We start from the raw sequence: 13135 nt of genomic DNA on the forward strand, positions 1-13135 counted from the left end.
TACTTACTCTTTCTCTCTTTGGCTCGCGCGGGACTCCTCGGAGTATCTGTGCGCGATATAAAATTAAATAACATAACATAACAATATCAATTAACAACAAATCATTAATTCATTTAAAAACATTTACTTCCCAGCATTTACCACTATAAACCCCTCAACTCACATCAAAACTATTACACAATTGACAAAATTAAAATGTAAGTAACTAATTAGCATCAATTAACAAAGAATTAATTAATTAAAAATAAATTACCTCCCACATTATTCCCCTATAAATGCCACTACCAATTTCGAAAAAAATCACACAATTAACATAATTAATTGACAATTAAGTAATTAATTAATAACAATTACATACGATTTAAATATGTATTAATCAATTAATTCTCCAAATTTACCCCATAGAATAATAATTATTAACATTTATATAAAAAAATTAATACATTTATTAAAGTTAAATTACTTCCCACCCTACTCCCCTATCAACCCACAAAAAATGACAAAAGTAACATAATTACCAATTAATTAATAATAATTAATAACAAATTAATAAATAATTAATAATACATTATTTCCCACAATTAACAATATAAAATATTAAATAAATAAATATTAATTATTCAAAAATATGAATAATTTAACTTTAATTAAATTACGTCACTGCCTATTCCCCTATAAACTCACAACCAGCTCCTAAAAAATGACACAAATAACATATTTACCAATGAATTAATCAATAAAAATTAATAGCCAATTATTTATTTATTAATAACAAATGAATTACCATAATTAACACTATAAAATCACAATTAAATGAATACTAATAAATAAAAATGTATATTCAATGTATTATAATTAAATTACTTTCCACCCTATTCCCCTATAAATCCACAACCCGCTATGGAACTAAAACGCAAAATGTAATTAAAATAATATTAATATTCAATTTATTATAATTAAATTACTTCCCACCCTATTCCCCTATAAACCCACAACCCTCTACGGAACTAAAACGTAAAATTGTATTAAAATAACATTAATAACTTCTAAAAATCTAACACATACATAAAAACAAATGCAATACTTATACAAAAAAATATAGCACATACATTTAAAATACACACTAAAATACATAACACTAACTAAAACAACAATATTTTTAACAACTATATTTTTGCAAATGATATTAATGACTTCGATATTTTGGAAAACGATATTTCTTACCCTAAACTCGATATTCTTTACCACGATATTCTGGCAGTCGCTATTTCTGTATCACGATATTTTGCATTCGATATTAGTGCAAGTCGACATTTCCTACTCAATATTCTGACTGTTTACCGCCCATGCATAGCCCCGCCCCACCATCCTGCCAACTCCCAGCACTCCTATTGTATGGCTGTCTGGGAGGAATACGCAAAGGCCAATTGCCAACTACCCCTAATCACATTGTTAATTTTGATTAAACTGATGCCAATGTTTATAATGATACATCACACGTAAGAAGAAAATGGCATCACTATTATCATATTCTCCCATCATGAACTCTTCATTAACCCCACTAAGAAATACATGGTCGGACAGGCTTTGCGACCTAGGCCTGAAGTTACAGATTGACAGGTCACAAGTGGGGTGGCATATAGCCGGCAGACAAACGTGTGAACAGGAAACTCAGGTCCATCCCCCAGATAAGCACAGTGATACCACAATGGTCAAGGGTAATTGGCCCTAATAAAGCACACATGCCCAGAGGAGTGTGCGCATTCCCAAAACACCATAAAGTCAGATGCCACAAGAACTTAGGAACACACAGCCAATCAGGACACAGCACACACAGTACATGCAGTGATCATGCACCCCTCATGCCAGACATATTGACACGTTACCCACTGACCCCCACTGAGTTCATGTAAGGTGGAGGCCCAACTGCATTTGTTATCAGAGGCCTTATTTAAGACTCTACAGAAATGGCCCACATTCATTTACAAAAATGATTGACAGAAGGACTTTATGATACCCAAAGAAATGTAAAAAAAACATTGTCAGATTGATTGTACTTTATGACAGTCCTCAGATGTGCTTCAGTAACTGTGCTCCTGGCCAAAGTGTTTAAATAAACCAACTCTTCCTGTTTTGCCAAAACGCCTCTTGTCTTTTGTTTTCTCAAGGTAAATTCAAATTTGAGCAACAATATGACCCAGGATGGGAATGTCCCAGGGTAAGACTGTATTGGAAGGCCGTTATGCGCACAATGACTGAAGTGTGTGGGATGGACCTACAGCCCGTGCCAAAATAGTGTCTCCTTAATATATGGGAGGCAAAGGATCTGAGTCGTGAAGACCAAATATGGGTGACAATGGGGATGACAATAGCTAAACGAAATGTGGGGCGACATTTGGGGGCACAGATTGCACGATCCATTGAGGAGTGGGCAAAAGATATGGACTTTATTAATGTTTGGTAAACAACAGGCAAACGGGCGCTCAGCAAAGTATAGGGGAAAGTCAAAATACCTCAATAATCAAGGTGCTACTATGGGGGAAGGTGTGATTACCATACAACACCCACCTAGATCCACCATAGGTGAATCCTAAAGCATACACAGTTCTCCCCGAGCACTCATAAGTTGTATATTCATAATATCTGTAAAAAACACAATCAGAGTGACACAGTCACAGTAATCCACAGTCCATATATTGATCCAATATGCCAAATCCTCGTGTTCCAGAACAGGCTTCATTTCTCCAAGTTCACATCCATAAAATGCAGCTTTTGTCTTTCCAAGTTCATATCCATAAACAGCAGCCAACACGTGTTTCATCATGCTGTGTAAAGCACATTGACTTTGTCAAAAAGTCAATAATCGCCGGCTACCGTGGGGAACTTGTCGATACACACAACCCGATGTATAAATGGACCAGCAATCGGTGTGAATTTTGACCGATGCTTGAAACGGAGGGAGATTATTAAGATTTGGGCTCTTTCTACTTGAAGAGATGAAGATATGGGGAGTTACCGGTATTATTGGATTCAGTATTATTGACTTTTTGATATTGTGAGTACGTCGTTGGACTTGATTCATACGGTTATTTGTATTGGAAATACCCGGTGGAGGAACAGTGGACTTGTTGTTGAGGATTTGGAGAACAGCCCTGACGAAGTCAATGTGCTTTACACAGCACGACGAAACACGTGTTGGCTGCTGTTTATGGATATGAACTTGGAAAGACAAAGGCTGCATTTTATGGATGTGAACTTGGAGAAATAAAGCCTGCTCTGGAACACGAGGATTTGGCATATTGGATCAATATATGGACTGTGGATTACTGTGACTGTGTCACTCTGATTGTGTTTTTTACAGATATTATGAATATACAACTTATGAGTGCTCGGGGAGAACTGTGTAAAAGATATAGACTGCTGCATGATAGCTGAGTGGGCAGTATAAAAAGGACTGGGATTGCCCTTGGAAATGGGAACCGATCAGGGGTAGATGGAACACTTGTTCAACAATGTGAACTGCATTGTTGCTCGACTTGTATGGTGGCTATGGTATAATGACTGCATCCTAATTGATTGTATACTTAATCAAATTAAAATAAATTAAAAAACAAAAACGTAATTCAGAAACAGGCTGCAGTTACCATGCCAGCTAAATACTGAGACATGTTTTAAAGTGCTACTTAAGTGGGTGGCGCAATAAGTGCTATAGGCCCACTAGTAGCATTTAACTTACCAGTCCTTGGTCTTTTGTTTCCCACTTTACTATGAGCTTATAAGTAAATTAAAAGTGCCAATTGAGTTTAAGTCAATTTTACTATGTTTTAGGGAGTAAGCAGAACAACTTTAGCACTGGTTCGCTGTGGCAAAGTGCACACAGTCCTAAGGCAAAAAAAAAAAGAATTCTCGTTCCGACCTCTGTTGTGTTAACTACCTTAATAAAAGTGCGTTCTTCACTCACCCTCAGTTTCCTTCTTCTTGAGGAATACAAAAGTGCACATAAAGAAAAATAAACATTACTGTTAGCTGTTGCTATGGTGTTCCAATTATGTATTTGAACACACAAATCTGGTATTTAAACACACACTCAACGTTGCAATATTTTGCAGTAAAATGATCGTTTGGAGGGGTGGGCCGAAGGACCTAGCCCCGGAATTTTTGGGCAGGTGATAGGGTCCAAGAGCGAAGGGGCAGTGATTGGTCCAGGAGCGGGAGGTGGAATGGTTTATATAGGTTTAAGCAAACGTTACTAGCAGTGTGTGCCAGATATTTGGTATACCCCGGTTTGGCAGGGTTAGTTTTAGTTTTGTCAGTATTGTCGCAGTGGTGCCTTTTGGTGCGATGGAGGTCACAGACGGAGTAAAGCAGGCCCTGCTTGTGCTTCAGCAGGCAGGCAGGTCTGACCTTCTGTCAGACGGTGCACTGGCGCAAGTGCGCTTAATTGGCCTACAGTGCCCGAAGAGAAGGTCGGCGGGAGATGTAGCGGCAGCCGTCATGGCTTGCACTTCCCCCTCTCACAAAGTTTTAAAAGGTGGGTTAAGTAAGGGCAGGGCAGCTGGGATGGCCAGCCATCACGGGCCCATGCTCAGTGACATACTTTGACGGGGAGCACAATAAAGAAATCTGCCTATGGCAAGCCTGGCGCGTGGCGTGCTATGGGGGCTGTTTTAATAGTTGGGCGGTAGGGATGGGTAAGGGGCGAATCATCAGTGACACAGCCAAGCGGGCCATTGCCAGGGGCTCCAGGGGAAGTGCGTCAGTGTGTGCTTTAGATTTAGTCTCTTACCCTTTGAGAGGACCTACCGGTGAAATAAGCAGGGAAGAAGCTGTAGTGTTCCGGCGCGCGTGATAGCAGTCTAGCATACCCGCGCTGCCGGAGTGCACCAGCGCTGACGCGTGACGTCAGACGCTGGATCCTATAAATAAAGAGGCGGGGCTACCGGACGTCAGTCGGAGCCGCCTGTAAATGCAAATACCGGCTCCTGTGTTTATTAGCGATACGGGGCCGCATGTTATAGCGCTAGCCCTCAAAAACGCTGTACTGGCGACGAGGGTCTTTTAGAGCCCACCAAGCTGTCTGCACAGACCCCCCTACTGCTCTGAAGGTGTTTTGTCGAAAGGGCCAACAGCATTCTGGCCTGAAGCAATACTTTAAGGCTCTGTTTGGGAGGTGATACAGAAGTGAGGCAGAGGCCACGCTTACTGGACCATAGCAGCACTACCCCCAGCCCAAAGGTGGGTAGGAGCTGCGCAGACCACCATCACCCCACGCCACGAGGCAGCACAAGACTCGGAAGCACTTCACGCCGTCCAGACTCCGGGGCCAGGCGTCTGGCAGGTGATCAGTGCTAAGGGGAAGACTAAAGACGGACTACGCAAGGGAAGGCCGCCACCGACCAGGCCGATACCGTCTCACGCAAGTGGGGAGCGTCGAACAGCCTGCGCAGCGCGCTGAGCACGTGCCAAGATTGCGTCAATTCCTGCCCTTGAACCGTTCATCGTCGATGGAGCCCCATCGTCCCTTGCCCCACGTTGGAGGGATTGGACTGATCGCCTCCAGATCTACTTCGAGGGGGCAGGAATATCCTGGGAGAGGCGCAGAGCCCCACTACTCCACCTAGGGGGTAAGGATATTCACCGCATCTAAAAGACACTAGTAGAAGCAACACCGAAGACATATCACACACTCCTCACTGCATTGAATGCCCACTTTGAGCCAATGGCGAGCAAAGACTACGAGCGGTACATCTTCCGCCAAGCAAAGCAGGATGCCAAGGAGTCATTAGACGCTTTCCTTGGCAGATTGTAGGAGTTGGCCAGCTCGTGTGGATTCAGGGACGAACAAGAGGAAATCCGAGGACAGATCATCCAGGGCTGTTTCTCATCCAAACTCCGAGTCGCCATCCTCCAAGAAGATGGCAAGCCCCTCGCAGACATACTCAAACTTGGCCGCTCCAAAGAACTGTCCCAGGCGAGAACCTCTCACATGGAATCAGCACTACACCGACCCATCAAGACAGAACAAGTCAACACGGCGGAGAAGGTGAATGTGGTAAGACCAAAAGTGAGACAAAGTGGAGGAAGAAGGCAGCCTGACAAGAAGAAGGAGTGTGGATATTGCGGAGGCCAGCCCCACCGCATGCAAGACTGTCCGGCGAAAGGAAAGAAATGCAGCGCATGTGGGTGGATGAACCATTTTGCAGCGGTATGCAGGTCCACGAGGACCAAGAAAGAGGCCGCACACGCTGTACAGGAAGAACGGGACAGTGAAGACATGGACGACGACGCAGAAGATTACCCAGTACACTATGTGTTCGCTATCGACCAGCCACAAAGAAAGAAACGCCACCTCCTGAAGTGCAGCATCAAGATTCACCACCAAGAGGTGAGAGCCACTATTGATACAGGGGCGTCCATTGAGCTGATGGCCGCTAACGTGTACAACCAACTGCGCGCAAGACCTCCCCTACGCAAGGCCAAGATCCGAGTATTTGCGTATGGCCAGAAGACACCCATCCCCCTGATAGGGTGTTTCAAAACAGAACTGCAACACCAAGAGTCAAAAGTACCCACCACTATCTATGTCACGAAAGAAGGCAGCGGCATGCTATTGAGCGGACAGTCAGCCGAAGATCTGAAGCTCATATCGTTTGCCATGGCAGTGTTGGAGGAGGAATTAGACACCATCATGGAGGAGTTTGATGAAGTATTCAAAGGCATTGGATGCCTAAAAGGGAAAGAAGTATCACTCCATACCGACCCGTCGGTCCAACCAGTTGCGCTGAGGCACAGGCGCATTGCATTCCATTTGAGGAAGAAAGTCGAAGATGAATTGGAGGCACTGGAGAAACAAGGAATTATAGAGAAGGTCAGTGGACCCACCCCATGGGTATCCCGGATCGTAGTCGCTCGGAAACCAAAACAGCCTGGACAGGTCCGCATCTGTGTGGATATGCGCCTCCCAAATGCAGCGGTAAAGAGAGAGCGACACCTAACCCCCACCATAGACGACATCCTAGGGGAACTCAACGGAGCCGAATGGTTCTCGAAGATGGATCTTCGTTCCGGTTATCATCAGCTACTGCTCCACCCCGACTCGAGATACATAACCACCTTCTCCACACATGTAGGCCTCAGACGATATCGGCGCCTCAATTTTGGAATATCAAGTGCCGCAGAGGTATTTCAAAATACGATCCGCGAGGTCCTCAGTGGATTTCCGGAGGTCTTAAATGTGAGCGACGATCTGCTAATCTACGCATTGTCAATCGAAGAGCACCATCAGAGGCTGAGGGGAGTCCTCCAAAGGATCAAAGAATCCGGCCTAACCCTGCACCGAGAAAAGTGTCAATTCCTGCAGAACAAGGTCAGCTTTTTCGGGTAAACATTCTCGAACCAAGGAGTGGCGCCGGACCCAGACAAAGTGAAGAATGTCCAAGGAGACCCGGCCCCAACGAACGTCTCAGAAGCGAGAAGGTTCCTGGGCATGGTGAACTTCTGTGGACGCTTTATCCCCGACCTCTCCAATCTCACAAAACCCCTCAGGGAACTGACAAAATCCGCCACCACATGGCAATGGGGCCCGGAACAGGAGAAAGCATTCCAAGACACAAAGGCAGCTCTGTCAGCGGACACCACCCTGTCCTACTTTGACCCCTCCAAGCCCACCAATGTGGCCGTGGACGCCAGGCCCTACGGCCTAGGAGCGGTACTGGCTCAACTTCAGAGCAACGGAGAATGGGTGCCCATCGCCTATGCCAGCCGCTCTTTGACCGACACGGAGCAGAGGTACTCGCAGATAGAGAGGGAGGCCACCGCCATCCATTGGGCCTGCCGACACTTTCATGTTTATGTGTATGGCCATTCCTTCACGGTATCTACGGACCACAAACCCCTGTTCCGGGGCTCGGTGTCAAAACCGCCACCAAGAATTGAGAAGTGGATACTCCAATTGCAAGGGTACGATTACAGAGTGGAATACAAGCCGGGATCAACAAATCCGGCAGACTACCTGTCGAGGCACCCCGTAGAAGCCACAATAAAGGAGAAAGAAGAGGCTGATGACACAGAGGAGTATGTCCGGTTGGTAACGGAAAGGTCACGACCCCTATCCATGAGCCTAGCCACCATCATGGAAGCCTCCCAGAGTGATGAGTGCCTTCTACTAGCCGCAGACGCAGTCCGGTCAGGTAAATGGCGCCCCATCCAAGACTCTCTGAGTAGGAGGACACCGCAAGCCAGAACGACACTGGAATCTATCCTGCGAGTCAAGGAAGAACTGTCCCTCGACAGCCAAGGATGCCTGCTACGAGGTTCCCGACTTGTCATGCCAGCCAGCCTAACCCACCAGGCAGTGGAACTAGCGCACCAAGGACACCAGGGCATGGTGAAAACCAAGAGCAGATTGAGAGCCAAGGTGTGGTTCCCCGGGCTGGACGCAATGGTAGAACAAACCGTTAGAGCCTGCAACTGATGTCAGGCGGCGGGGCAGCCAGATCGTCCCCACCCAGTCCTGACTGAAGACAACCCTCAGAGACCGTGGGAATGCGTGAGTGGCGATTTTGGGCACCTCCCTGACGGACGCTACGCCTTGGTGATCATTGACGATTTCACAAAGTATCCGGAAGTAGAGATCGTAGGAAGCCAGACAGCCACCGAAGTAATTGCCGAATTCGAAAAGACTATCGCCACTCATGGCATCTTCGAAGTTGTCTAGACGGACAATGGTCCCCCTTTTCATGGTCAAGAGTTCACAGAATACCTAAAGAGCTGGGGAATTCATCATCGCAAAATAACTCCACGCTGGCCCCAAGCCAACGGAGAGGTGGAAAGGTTTATGCGCACACTCAACAAGACCATCCGAATAGCATTGGCGGACGGATCACCACTGGAGAAAGCCATTTACAGTTTCCTGAGGGAGTACAGGATGACCCCACACGTCACGACAGAAGTAGCGCCAGGAACCGCAACCATGGGCCGGATAGTGAATGACAAACTCCCAAACCACCCAACGTGGAGGCCTGCACAAGCGAGTGAGGAAAGGACCCTAGCTAATCGGACTCACTCCAATGACCAAGCCAGCAAAAGGCGAGGAGCCAGAGAGTCTAACATACAGCCAAGAGACCAGGTGTACGTTAAAGATCGTTACCCAGGAAGCAAGTTCTGACTCCCGTTCGAACACCAACCGTGGACTGTTACTCGCCGGACCGGCACCTTGGTGACCGCCCATAGAGGAGCCGAAACCGTCACTAGGGACGTCTCGTTCTTCAAGAAAGCACACCCCAGTACACCACCTCATCTAGGGTGTGACTCATAGCGGGCCAGCCCGAGTGAACTGAGAGAGGAAGAAGAGACAGCCCAGTATCCCTCCGAAGAGGAGGACCCGATGGATCAAGACACTCAATCCCTGCCTGCCACCCCGGGGAAAGCCTGCCAAACTCTCCCTTACCAGTCGGGGGAAAAACACCCCAATCCGCAACACCCCAATCCGCATGACGCCGGAGGTGGTCCTGCCACGAGGAGGACAGTCCAGATATGGTTTTAGAAGAAACCCAGCACCCTCTTCTCAGCTAGCCGACTATCTGGTGTAGTGGCTCCATGAACTGAGACTGACAGACTGGTAACAGATCCATCGTTATTCCTTTCTACTATGTTTTGATATTTTTCTGTTTAATAAAGGTTAGAAGGAATGTAGTGTTCCGGCGCGCATGGTAGCGGTCTAGCATACCCGCGCTGCTGGAGTGCACCAGCGCTGACGCGTGACGTCAGACGCTGGATCCTATAAATAAAGAGGCGGGGCTACCGGACGTCAGTTGGAGCCGCGTGTAAATGCAAATACCGGCTCCTGTGTTTATTAGCGATGCGGGCCGCATGTTATAGCGCTAGCCCTCAAAAACGCTACAGAAGCAATGGGCCCGGTCCTTGGTGCTGCGTCTCCTCTTGGCCTGGCTGCGAGTGCAAGGCCAGAGGGTGCAGTGACGCCTCTGGCTCACATGGAAGCAGCACTTAGTGAAGTGATGAGGGGCAGGCCACAACGTCTCAGGGCCTGCAGCTAGACCTGTCAAGCCCTCGCAGGCAGGCCCTACAGGCATAGCAGGCAATAGCAGAAGTGGCAGGAGGTGGAGCACGGCAGCTTCATGAGCCAGTTGCTATCCCTCCCAGTGCTGTCATGGTTTACCAAGGGGCAGGGCCATGAGCTGGGGATACAGCCCTTGCTGGGAGGGGAGTGGTTTTGGCCAAGGCAGTGACAGTGACATTTATACATGTGGCTGAGAAAGAGGTTATGAGGTGACTGTCAGGAAAGTTTGAATTTCAGGATTTGAAGAATGCCTTGGGAGTCTGCTGGCACCAGAAAAGATAGTAGAGCCCATACAGGTTCTTACTGTAGGAAAGTAGGATCTGCTTTCATGGTTACCTCCACTTTTTACTTGTGTTATTTCTGCTTTCTGACTAGCCCGACTGGGATCCTGCTAATCAGGACCCCCAGTCACTATGCTTCCTCCCTAAATTTTACAGTGGTAAGTACTTTGGTACCTTCCCAAATGGCTACTGGTGTACCTATATAAGTCCCTAGTATATGGTTCTATGGAACCCAGAGCTTAGGTACACCAGGAGTCTACCATGTGCTGCAGCATGTATTATGCCACCCATCTGAGACGATTGTATGACTTAACAACTACTGCCTAAACCACGACTTCTGAAAACAATGAAGTCTAAACCACGACCATTACTTAACCACTACATTTTAAACCACTACTCCCTAAACCACGAAAAAATTAGATTTAGTGCCTTTTTTTTCTAAAATACTAGTTAAGATCTGTTTACAAAAACGAGCACACTGATCATATTCTTTCATCAAAGCAACACTGCCATCTTCTGACATAAACCGGTAATTTAAATATAAACTAATTTTTTTCACAACCGTAGCTGTATTTGTATTTGTCTATTAAGATTTTAATCTTCACGTATTTTTCTAACTATATATATTTTTTTTATCGTATTTGTGGGGGGAGTCCCTTTTAAACATTTCCTAGCATGCTCCGGTGTTCTAAAAGTCGTGGTTCCATCCTCCGTTGTTTTGTCGTTCGTGGATGTTACCTTCGTTGGTTAATCCATCTTCGTTGTTCACTCTTCGTTGTTCCGGTAAGTCGTTGTTTATACATTGTGGTTAAGGATGTTTCCCATCAGAGACCACTCAAACTGTGACTACATGCCTGCCATTGCAGCCTGTTTAAGTTGGCACCACTTACAACAGATATAAGTTCTCTTATATCTGAGGTCATTGCACTTAAAACCTATAAGTCGTTAGTCCTGAGGGCAGGGTGCTTGGTTACAAATGTGAGGGTGCCCCTGCATGAGCAGGGCCCCTCTACAAACCCCGGAGTCGATTCTCCAGGCTTTGTACGTGCAGTCAGCCATTTAGTACATTTAATGGACATTAGGGGTAATACAAGATTTCTACTTATTTATTGGCTGCACCAAAACCGGTCATGTTTTGTATCAAACATGTTGGAATCCTACCCCAACAGATATAGGATCTTATCTACTGGCGCCCCCCTGTATTCTCGGTCCCAGCCTTTCAGGGTCTAACAGCAAGCTAGTGCTGCTGCTGACCACAGACACATTTCTGCCCTCCTGCTGCTGAGCTGAGCTCGAGCATGGGAAGACAGACCAATAGATTTTCTGCCTTAGGGAGGTGTGACCAACTCCCAGACAGGTCTTACAGCCTGATTCATCAAGCTGATTTGCGCTCGCAAAGGGCCAGATTCTGAGAATCTGGCCCTTTGCGAGTGCGATTTTTGCATTTGGGATTCATCATCCCAAATGCAAAAATCGCTATTACCGAAATCGCATATTTGCGAGGAATTGGATTTAAGGAATCTCTAATAGAGATTCCTTAAATGCAATTCATCAACCAAATAGAAATAGCGAAATCGCAATATTTGGTCTCAATTTACCACCAGGTCTGACTTGGTGGTAAATTGCGTAAATAGTGTAAAAAGCACTTTAGTGCATTTTTTTCTTTTGCATGTTACACACACACATGTCCTTTGGACATGTGTGTGCGCAACACCTGTTCAAATGTGCATTTTAGGGGTGCTACAGGGTGTCCTTTGGACACCCCTGGCACCCTTAAAATCGCTATCTGATTTGCGAGTAGCAAATTGCTACTCGCAAATAAGGGATACTCCCCATTCATTCCTATGGGCCTTTTGGCCCATAGGAATGAATGGGGAGTTATTCCTTTTTTTGCGAGTAGCAAATTGCTACTCGCAAATAGAGAACATGTAGGAATCGCTATTTATTTAGCAATTCCTACATGAATACCGTTTTGCGTGTCCTCAATAGCGAGTCGCTATGATTCGCTATTAGGGCCACGCAAAACGGCCCGTTGATGAATCAGGCTGTTAGTGTATTGGGCTTGGGTGGGGGTGCTTGCCAGCATCACCAGACTGCTTTGAAGGGCACATGTGGTGCATACTCCAGTTTGAACCAGTTCATGGAGCAGTTGGCTCCCGCTCCGGTGCGAAACTGGACAAAGGACATAGGAGTATCCTCCCCTCTGTCCAGCCACTTTTCTAGGAGGGATCTTTAAATAGTATCAACCCTTTCCCTAGGGTACTTAACAGCTTACCTGTGGGTTGCTCTTCAGATTCATCGTGGGACAAGGTTAACAAAAGAAACCTCTTCAACTTCTACCATCTGGGCACTTTGGACTTCATTGGACTTCGCCTTGAACCGAGACTGCATCAAGAAACACTCCTGCTGCTCCTGGTCTTGTCATCCTGCCAGTCTTCTGCGTCATCTGTGCCCATGCTCCATCCAGGTTCCTTTCCAGGCCTGTGGGCAGCAAGGACACCCGAAGTAATCTCCCTTGGAGTGAAGGAGTCACTACTCTGCATCTGCAGTCACCGCAACAAAAGCGGACCAATCTGCTGCTCCTGACATCCCATGGACGCCAAAAGGCTCAGAAACACAGGTGGTGGTTCTGTTACTCCCCTGTCCTCTCAGCAAGTTTAAGGTCGATATCAATCATCGAACTACTGGAACAGAAACCCTGTGCACCGAGTCGACTTGATGTTGCCAAGGCTTGTTGACTCTGTTTTCCAGAGATCTTCAGGCTACCAGAAGCTCC

The sequence above is a fragment of the Lissotriton helveticus genome, chromosome 2_1, assembly GCF_964261635.1.
Source record: "Lissotriton helveticus chromosome 2_1, aLisHel1.1, whole genome shotgun sequence".
In the NCBI taxonomy this organism is placed as follows: domain Eukaryota; kingdom Metazoa; phylum Chordata; class Amphibia; order Caudata; family Salamandridae; genus Lissotriton; species Lissotriton helveticus.